The sequence below is a fragment of the Microtus oregoni genome, unplaced genomic scaffold (assembly GCF_018167655.1).
Source record: "Microtus oregoni isolate MIOR12 unplaced genomic scaffold, Mior012 000029F_ref0000214, whole genome shotgun sequence".
Taxonomy (NCBI): Eukaryota; Metazoa; Chordata; class Mammalia; order Rodentia; family Cricetidae; genus Microtus; species Microtus oregoni.
The window spans coordinates 6,188,986-6,198,819 of NW_024543088.1; the positions used below are offsets into that span (position 1 = coordinate 6,188,986).

The following is a 9,834-nucleotide window of genomic DNA, read 5'->3' on the forward strand; positions in this document are numbered from 1 at the left end:
GGTGTAATCTATCCGGGGGCCTGGGCAAAAGCAGACCCTCCTCCCTCAGTCTCTCTTTTTACACTTTTTCATTTTTGAAAACTAAAAAGATGTTAATTTAAAAAATACCCCTAATTGTGGCTTATATTCCAATTTTAATTTAGTAGTATGTACTTAAATTAATTGGTCGAAAGCATTTTTCAAGAACAGAATCATAGCACTCATGCTAAAAGGATTACAGCTGTCTGTATCTCAAGCTCTGTGTGCTCCAATTCATCTTCTGCTCTTCGTGGGAACTTGTACACATGGATGTGCACACACACATACAAAACTTAAGCTCTAACAGAGAGGTGTGTTCAGTTCCCAGTACCTATGCCTGAAAGCTCACAAGCTTCTAAAATCCATCTCCAGAGGATCAGATGCCCTCTTCTGGCCTCCATGGGTACCTCTCTACATATAGCACCCCTACATACACACAAATACATGTAATAAAAATAAATCTTAAATATAGGATAAATTATGTGTCTTGAAGTTACCTAATGATGATGAGGAACAGAACATAAAACATGGAACACCATGGCTGAAGCAATCTTCCCCTTCTCTGACTGTGTTGCACGGATGTCAGATTGATAACAGTCCCAGGGTGACTGAAGGACTCTCCATATATATCTATAGGGAAACGGGAGCCTCAATTGACTCTCTCCTCACCTCTTTTCTGTTGGTCCACCCTGACCTGACTTTCCTGAAATATTTTCTTACTTTCAGCCCTGACTGACATGGAGATCGCAGCCCAGTCAATTATCTTTATTTTTGCTGGCTATGAAACCACCAGCAACACCCTTGCCTTTGCCCTGCACTCACTGGCCACTCACCCTGATATCCAGAAGAAACTTCAAGAAGAGATCGATGTGGCTCTGCCCAATAAGGTGAATGGATGATGCTTGGAGTAAAAAGAAAAAGAGACAACTTCTCATCATGTGCAACGGTGTGTGTGTGTGTGTGTGTGAGAGAGAGAGAGAGAGAGAGAGAGAGAGAGAGAGAGAGAGAGAGAATGTATGTGAGTGTCTTTATATGTGCGCATGTGTGTGCATTATGTGCCTGTGTGTGTATTCATGTGTATGTAGGCCATATTCCTACAACAGGCATTATTATTAATCACTCTCCACCATGCTTTTTGTCACAGTTTCTCACTGAACCTGGAGCTTTTCAATTTGGCTATGCTATCTAGCCAACACACTTTCTCTGCCCCTCCACTGGGATTAAAGATGTGTGCCACTGCGTCTGGCTTTATGAATGGTATGTGTCTAAACTCAGGTCCTCAGCCTTGCATAGCAGACACTTCAGTAATTGAGATGTATTCCCATTCCGAAGTGATAGTTATTCTACCCACTTTGTAAGAGACTGGATAGATGCCTCAATGACTACTCTTTTAGAGAATCCATTCAGGTTTGATTCCCAGCACCCAGGTGGCAGTTCTCAACTGCCTGTAATGCCAGTCACAAGGGATATGATATCCTCTTTTGACATCTGTGGACACTACACTCATAGGGTTCATATACATATATGTACACAAAACACCTCCACACATAAAATAAAACTATTAAAAATCCTTTTAAAATGCATTGTAAGTACCTAGGTATTTTTAAATGCTGAGCTCAATTTTGGAACTACTGAGAATGCAAAGGTACAATGCAAACCTATTGAATGTTAATATAAAATCTCAGCACAAAACTTTTTCTTTCTTCCCAGGTACCTCCCAACTATGATAAATTGATGGAGATGGAGTACCTCGACATGGTGCTGAATGAAACCCTCAGATTATACCCATTTGACAGATTCTGTAAACAGGATGTGGAAATCGATGGTGTACATGTTCCCAAAGGGTCTGTAGTGATTATACTAGTTTATGCTCTTCACCATGACCCAAAGTACTGGCCAGAGCCTGCAAAATTCCGCCCTGAAAGGTACCAGGATCCCAGGAATGGGAACCCACTTTGAGTTATGATGGCCTATATATGCTATGGTGTCTGTTATGGGATAATGCTCTAAATGTGATTTTGCACCCATTTGCATTTTGCAGAGAAAGGGAAGCAAACGAGGATAGAGGAAGAGAGACAGGAAAATGTGACAATTTAAATACTGAGTGTTTTTTTTCCCCCCTCGTTCCCCAAGTAGCAAATAACTGACTGAATTGTGAGACAGGAACCCATTTTCTATCAGTCTGACTGACATATGCTTTTTAGGCATGGAACCCAGCATTATGCTGAATGAACTTTCAGATTTAAAGATGTATTTTGTTTTCTCTCCTTTTTCATTCATGGACAACTACATGCATATATAATGTATTTTGGACATTGTCGCCGGACATTACTCTGTCTTTTCTCCCTCCTACACTTTCTGAATCCTTGCTTGTCCCCATATGGGCTTCCTCCTGTTTTCATGAGTTCTTTATTTCTTGTGACTCATGAGTTAATTAGGGTTGCTTGTATAAGTGTAGGTCTAGGAGTTATTCATTGGAGTATGGACAAATCACCAAGGCTACACCATTGAAGAGAAAATCCCCATGCCCCAACAACTATTTTTTTTTTCTGAAGTTAGAAAAGTCTTTAAGTTTTTAAATTAAAATTGCACCCTGGTGAGATGTGATTTTTTAATCTAGGAACTCAATCCAAAGGGCTCTCCTGAGTTGTCCTCCTCTGCGGTTAGCCAGAGGCTGGAGACCTGTGGGACATCCAGGACAGTACGGAATGGGACAGCCAAGTGTCCACTCAGAGGTCAGCCAACTCTTCAGTCCTAGGAGCTCAGCACACTCAGCTGGGGACAGGGTGATGAGTTTCAGGGCCACTGAGGCCACTACCAGCTGAGATGAAAACGCCATCTACCAATGATGGGATAGGAAAGTCAATGATTCCAACATGACCCTTTTGGAACCTCCGTTTGAGGGAGAGGGGGCTCCTAATGGCCGACGTGACTTTAAAGGCAGCATATCCATCCAGCTGCAAACTCACTCCATCTGACTATGAGCAACCTTGTTACCCCAAATTAGGCAGAGGAAGGTGTTGACAAGGAGAGATTCCCTCACGTGCAGGCCCCTCTCACATACATTTATATTCATATATATTATAGTTATATATTAAAAAGAGGAAAAAACTTTCCCAAAGAGAAACTCCTGAAGAACCCAAGTGGCTCAGGACGTTTACTGTACCCTCACCCACAAAAATTCTCTTATAAAATCTTCCAGTGCGATCTTCAAGAAACCCCGCCCTCATGTCCCCCACCCCCCTCCCCAGCCCTGCTCTGTGGCCCCACAACCCTGGACTGCCCCTGCTCCAGCCCAGTGCCATCCAGTCTCATCTCTGGCCATCCATGGCTGCCATGGCTTTCTGCTGAGTGGGCCCCTGTGCTGCTCCAGGGGGCCACGTGGGCTGTGGGCAGTGCAGAAGATGGAAGGAGTTGGGGGAAGAGGACGGGATCCAGGACGTCTGGTGGTTGGGTGGGGATGCTGCTCAGAAGGGGCTGAAGTTTGCAGGGGGCGAGCAGGCCACCGCTGTCATGGGGCTGTTGCTGTTCTTCAGGCTCTCAGAGGCTCGAAGCTTGGAGAACATGGCTAGTGCATCAGGGAAGTTAAGTGGTGTGGAAGGGGTGTTGCTGGGAGTACACATCATCTGCGGGTGGTGGTGGCTCTTGGGAATGTTGCTCTCTTGGAAGAACATGCTCAGGACAGTCTCGAACTGCCAATGCGCCGCCTGCAGCAGCTGCTGCGCCTGGTCTGCCGTGCAGCCCGCGGTCAGCACGAACTGGTTGATCATGACCTGGAGCCGCAGCTCGTCCAGTGTCCAGTTCACCGACTTGGCGCTGGGCTCGCACGGCTGGGGCCGCTGGGCCCAACATTGCGCGCGGGGGGGGGGGGGGGGGGGGGGGGGCGAGCCGCCGCTGATTGGCCCGCTCGCCTCCCACACAATTGGAATCCTGCAGCGGGCCCGGCTGCACTCCCCAACAACTATTCATGTCCAAAATTGCTTACTGAGGTGAAATTTCTTGAACTCCCTCCACCATTCTTGATGGAGTGTATCAACATGGTCTAGCTTTGTGTAGGCAACCACAGATGCTGGGAGTTCATGAGTACAATGGCTGTGTCAGGTCCAGAAGGTAGTGTTTCACAGCATGCCCTTTCATTCCCTGGCTCTTATATCATTCTGCCCTGTCTTCTGAGATGTTCCATGAGCCTTGGAGGGGATGATACAGATGTCCCATTAAGCACTGAACACTCCACCATCACTCATTCTCAGCATCTTGACCAGTAATGAGTCTCTGTGTTAACTGTCTCCACTGCAATCAGAAGCTTCTCCGACCAAGACTAATAGCAGCACTCATTTTTGTGTATAAACATGAATATTCAGGAGACAGTTTGATACCATGTCCACTTAGCAAAACAACAGTAGTACATTCTCTCATAAAGTCTATGACCACCCTACCCAGCAGAGTTTGAACAGGTTTATAGTATCTGGCATTAATATCCCCCTATAAACTGGAACTCCAATCCAATCTGGCAGTGGTTGATTGCCTATAACCCATAACAACACTATTACACTAGTGGGCACATAGGATGCATTTTCTCTCGGACAGGATTTGTTTCATTGACCATATGGAAAGTCTATAGGACAAGGGGGTTAGAAAGAACGTTTTGTGTACACTTCTCATCTGTATGTTACTGGTCAGGTGTCTAAAGCGAAATTCTTGTATGTAGCTCTTCTGTTTCTGTCATTTGCTAACTTGTCATTACTCTGTGTCTCCCAGGTTCAGCAAGGAGAACAAGGGCAGCATTGATCCTTATGTATACCTGTCCTTTGGGAATGGACCCAGGAACTGCATTGGCATGAGGTTTGCTCTCATGAACATGAAACTTGCTCTCACTAAAGTCCTGCAGAACTTCTCCTTCCAGCCTTGTAAGGAAACACAGGTGAGGGGGAAAGCTATCTCAAAAAGTAATGTTTTATGGGAGAGATCTTTTTAACTGAAGCTTCTGTGTAGAAAAATAAATGTGCTTTTTTGAATTTTACTATTTTTTATGGCCTAATCCGTTATTTGCACCCAGAGACCTTTGGTTCTATGTCAATATAGAGTACAACTGTAGCATATTCTGATGAATTAGTGCAGGTCAGTGTGAAAAGATTATATGCATTCTGTTTGAAGTTCCAGTCATGTTAATAGAAGTTAGAGTATTTCATGTGGTAGTCAGAAGTGCAGTGATCACGGCTTCGTGTTTGTTGGGTGGTGATCTCTTCTTCAAGAGCTCAAAGAAGTCCTCCTCTGACAGTCTTGTCAATGCCTGGCTTCATTAGAATCACTGAGGAGCTTTATAGTTCATATATGGGGTCTGAGATGTTTCTCAGTTGGCATCCTCCTCATATTTAAAATCCCTTTTTATGTTTTATGAGAACTTCATATTTTGATTATAATAATTAATTTCCTCAACTCCTACCAGATCCTCCTCTATCTTCCTTCCCACCCCAGTTTATATTCTCTCCAACTTTTTCAAACCAAACTATGGTGTCCAGTTCATGTTAGATAGCTATTCCTGGATCTGAGGCCTGCCTTGGAGTGTAGTTGACATACTCAATTTTACCCCAGTGAAAAAAAACTGACTTCCCTCTCTAGGGCTTATAAGTCGACAATATTTCCTTGCCTAGTGGTAGAATGCTAAGCTCCTGTCTGCTAGCATTTTGTCTGGTTTGAGCTTGCGCACTTTGTTTGAATTGTGTACTAGTATCTGTGAGTTCATATGTGTGGCTGTCGTGCTGTGTCTGGAAAATGTTGTTCCCTGAAGTCATCCACTACATCTGGCTTTTACAATCTTTCTGCCTTCTATTCCACACGGATCCCTGAGCCTTGAGGAGGAAGGTATGACAGAAACATCCTGGTTAGAGCTTAGCATTCCAAAATCTTTTTCTCTCTTCATTTGATAAGTTGTAGGTTTTTTGTTAATAAGTGTCTACTACAAGAAGAAGCTTCTCTGTTGAGGGTTGAGTGATGCTCTATTTTACGGAAATAGAAGTGTATCAATAGGATTTTTTATTACTATATTCACTTAAGAAATTAGTAGTAGTAGTAGGTATTTTCCTAGTACTCATGATTTATCTAGTTTCAGGTTCTTGGTCTCATTGGTCTTAGTGTTGGGTATGAATTCTATGTCATGGAAAGGGCCTGTAATCCAATTTAAAAAGTGATTGGTTATACTCATAACATTTGTGCCACCATTTCACCAGTGGGAATATCTATCAGACAGATCCTTATTGTAGCTTACATGCTTCACAGCTGGATGAGACTGTTAATTACTTTTATCATCCAAGTATTGTGTATAGCACCTTCAAGTACTATGAACACTTCAAGAAACATGAAGTTTTCAAATATACATTAAGAGGTAAGAAAGAAATCTAAATCAAGAAGAATCAGAAATAAAATACTTTTTATAAATATAAGTAAAAATTTTGTTCAAGACTTTACTATATATACCCAATGTAAATTGTTCATAAACATCCCCTACTTCCCTGATCATATTCCTTTGAATAACCTCCCAAATCGTCCTCGCAATGTCATCTTTTATTTTCGTTTATAAATGACTGAGTCTAATTAGTGTTGCCCATGTGTTCATAGTGTGGGGTCATCCAATGGAGCAGAGGCGACTATATGGAGCTACACCCCTGGGAAAAGTTGACTGTTCCTTCTCTAGTAACAATGAACTCTCATTAGCTCCTCAGCTATGAGGGCCTGATGAGCCCCTCCACGTACATTCTGGAAAATGGTCTGTCTGATCTTGTGTGGGTTTTGTGCAGGTACCCAGAACTTTTGTGACACCATGAGTGTAAATGTCTTCTCCAGTCCAGAAGACACCAAAAACTAAATGGTTTTGCCTTCATAGTACCTGGAGTTTGGGTCTGGCTGAGACCTAGTCTTATTAATACAGGTGAGAGTAACCCTTGTTGACTTTTCCTATTGCTTGGGAATATATTCATTCATTCTGCCATTATTTGTGTGTATGTTGTATGTTTGTGTATATATTTATGTGTTCACATGTGTGTGCACATTTGTGTAGGCTAGAGGGTGATGTGACGGTGTCTTCCTCAATTGCTTTTCACTTTATTATTAGCATTTTAAATTGCATTTTAGTGTGTTGGCACACATGCATATGCATCACGGTGCCTGTGTAGAAGTCATAAGACAACTTGAAGGAGTTGGTTCTCTCCTTCAACCATGTGGGTCTTGGGATTGAATCCAGGTTGTAATTCTTGACAGCTGGCACCTTTACTCACTGAGTCATCTTGTTGGACTTCAACTTTATCTTTTGAAATGGGAGGGGGGGGGTCTCTCAGTGTCTTGAAGCTCATTTCTAGGTCAAGACTATATATGCAGTAAGCCCCAGGGATGGCCTGATTCTTGACTCCATGGTGGAGGATTCTGCTCATGGTGGTTAGAATATCACTGTTTCTTAACTCTTTCAGAGACGTGGTACCATCTTCCCATCCCTCTCCTTTCATTTTAATCTATAATTATTTTGAGAAATAGGAATCTACCACAAAACACCCTATTCCACCCTGACTTACTACAAAGATTACTTGTTTTTTGAATTGGTGTCATTTTTCGAAGACTAAGAAGCTGAGCTTCCATTATTTTTGATATTCTTAGTAATTTGGGCAATCCATTTTTTGTTGTTGTTTTGCGACAGTATTTTCCTGTGTAATAGCCTACGTTGTCTCAGAGCTTACTAAGTAGACTTGAATGGCCTTGAACTCACAGAGATGTGCCTGTTTCTGCCTCCTAAGCCTTGGGATTCAAGGCAAGTACCACCATACCTGGCTAGGTGAATTCATTTTTTACTGTCATGTGTTTATTATACATAGCACCTAGTAATATTTTCTTGCAAGCATATAATATCCTTTGATCATAATTCCTGCCATATCCTCCTTTCTTCTCCCTCTTATTAATCATATTCCTAGACACTTCATCTCATACTTTAATGATCAATTCACATACAAAATTACTTTGTTTTGGCCAGGCAAACAGATCAATGTCTTGCTCAGTCAGAATCTAGAGAAGCTTCATCCTGCAGCAAATGGGAACAAATACAGAGACCCACAGCCAGACATATGCAAACCTTGGAACACTGATCCCTATATTGGAGGTCTCCATCGAATCCTTCCCTTATGGATTCAGGGAACCTTGTGAAAGGGGAGGCAGAAAGACTATAAGAACCCGAAGGTAGGAAGGATGCCCAGAAAATAAGGCCCTTTATTGAAGCATGTATGAACTCCCAGAGACTGAGGTAACATGCACAGGTCATGCACTGTTCTGCACAAGGACCTCTCTATCTGTATTATAGTCCTGTGTTTTGTGTTTTGATGTGATACCTGAGTGTGTAAATGATAGAGTCTGACTCCTATGCCTTCTCTTAGGCTCTTTTTTCTTGCTTATTTTGTTTTAATTTTGTATTATATTTTATCATTCCTTAGAAGCCTGTTTATTTCCCAACGAGAGATGGAAAATGAGTGGATCTGGATAAGAAATGTTGTGTGTCTATAGGAATGGAAGGAATAGTGGGAAAAGAGAAATAAGAAGGATATATTATGTGAGTAAAAATACATTTTCAGTTAAATTCCTCCCCCAGTAAACAAATACTCATCCTTCCAAAACACTATTTTATTTAAATTTGCACGCACGCACACGCACGTGTGTGCACGCGCGTGTGTGTGTATTCCTCTGTTGGCCTTGCCTATGTGAACAGTTGCCTGCAGAGGCTAGAAGAAACATCAGATACTCTGGCACTGAAGTCACCAGTGGGCTCTCTACTCACCAAAGCACAAGCTTCTTGTGTAAGGACAGGTCTTCCATGTAGACCTCTTCACTAGAGTACTGGGTCTCATTTGGAGTCAGCAGTGGCCTCCTTCATGAGCCCCACAGAATGGTTTTAGACTAAAAGACCCAGGAATAGAATGATAGTTTGGACACTAAGTTAAAAAAAATCCAGTGAGGCATATGATACTGGAGAAGACTGGAACACATTAGCTTTTCTGCCCAATCCTTTGACCGCCTAGCAATTAATATATTTTCACTGTTGTAGGACATGGAAGAGTTGAAGATGGGTTCTGTCTTGGTGTTACTATGATAAATACCCCAAGAAAAGCACAGTTTTACTTAAAAGTTAGTCTTGGAGGGGAAGCCAGGGACAGGAGCTAGAAGACTGGTCATGTGCTCCACAATCAGGAAGCAGATGGTAATGAGTCCATGCTGCTCAGCTCCCTTTCTCTACTTATATTGTCCTCGACACCATATGGCACCACCTATAGTGGGTAGGCTTTCACCATAGCCAACTCAAACAAACACCTATCAGCCATAGGCATGCCTGGAGGTCCTTATCCATCCCAGGTGCTTCTAGAATCTCTGGAATTGACCGTTGAGTTATGTGGAAAAAAAAAAACTAAACTGAATTCTGGGAGGAAGAAGGCAGAATCAGGGAAAAGCCATGGAGCCACTGCCAGTGACAGAAAGGCTGAAACTTTGCTGGTAAGCCACTGCCACATGGCAATACACAGATTAATAGAAATGGGTTAAATTAAGATGTAAGAGTTAGCAGTAAGAAAATAGAGCTAATGGGCCAAATACTGATTTAAATAATATAGTTTCTGTGTAATTATTTCAGGACTGAGCAGCCAGGAACAAACTAGCAGCCTCCCTACAACATACAATAGCAACAAGCCTGTCAGAGATGTGACAAGAGATGAAGACAATAAAATAGATGGAGTCTAATAAAAGAATATTAACATTTCACTTGGGTTATATTAAAAATCCTTCAAAGACTAT

General features: G+C 42.4%; 2 pseudogenes; one reads left to right on the forward strand and one right to left on the reverse strand.

The window, feature by feature from the left end:
* The window catches only part of LOC121464640, a 267,159-nt pseudogene extending 262,166 nt beyond the window's left edge, over positions 1-4,993 (forward strand).
* Positions 3,330-4,057, reverse strand: LOC121464616 (annotated as a pseudogene).
* Positions 4,994-9,834: the final 4,841 nt, after the last annotated feature.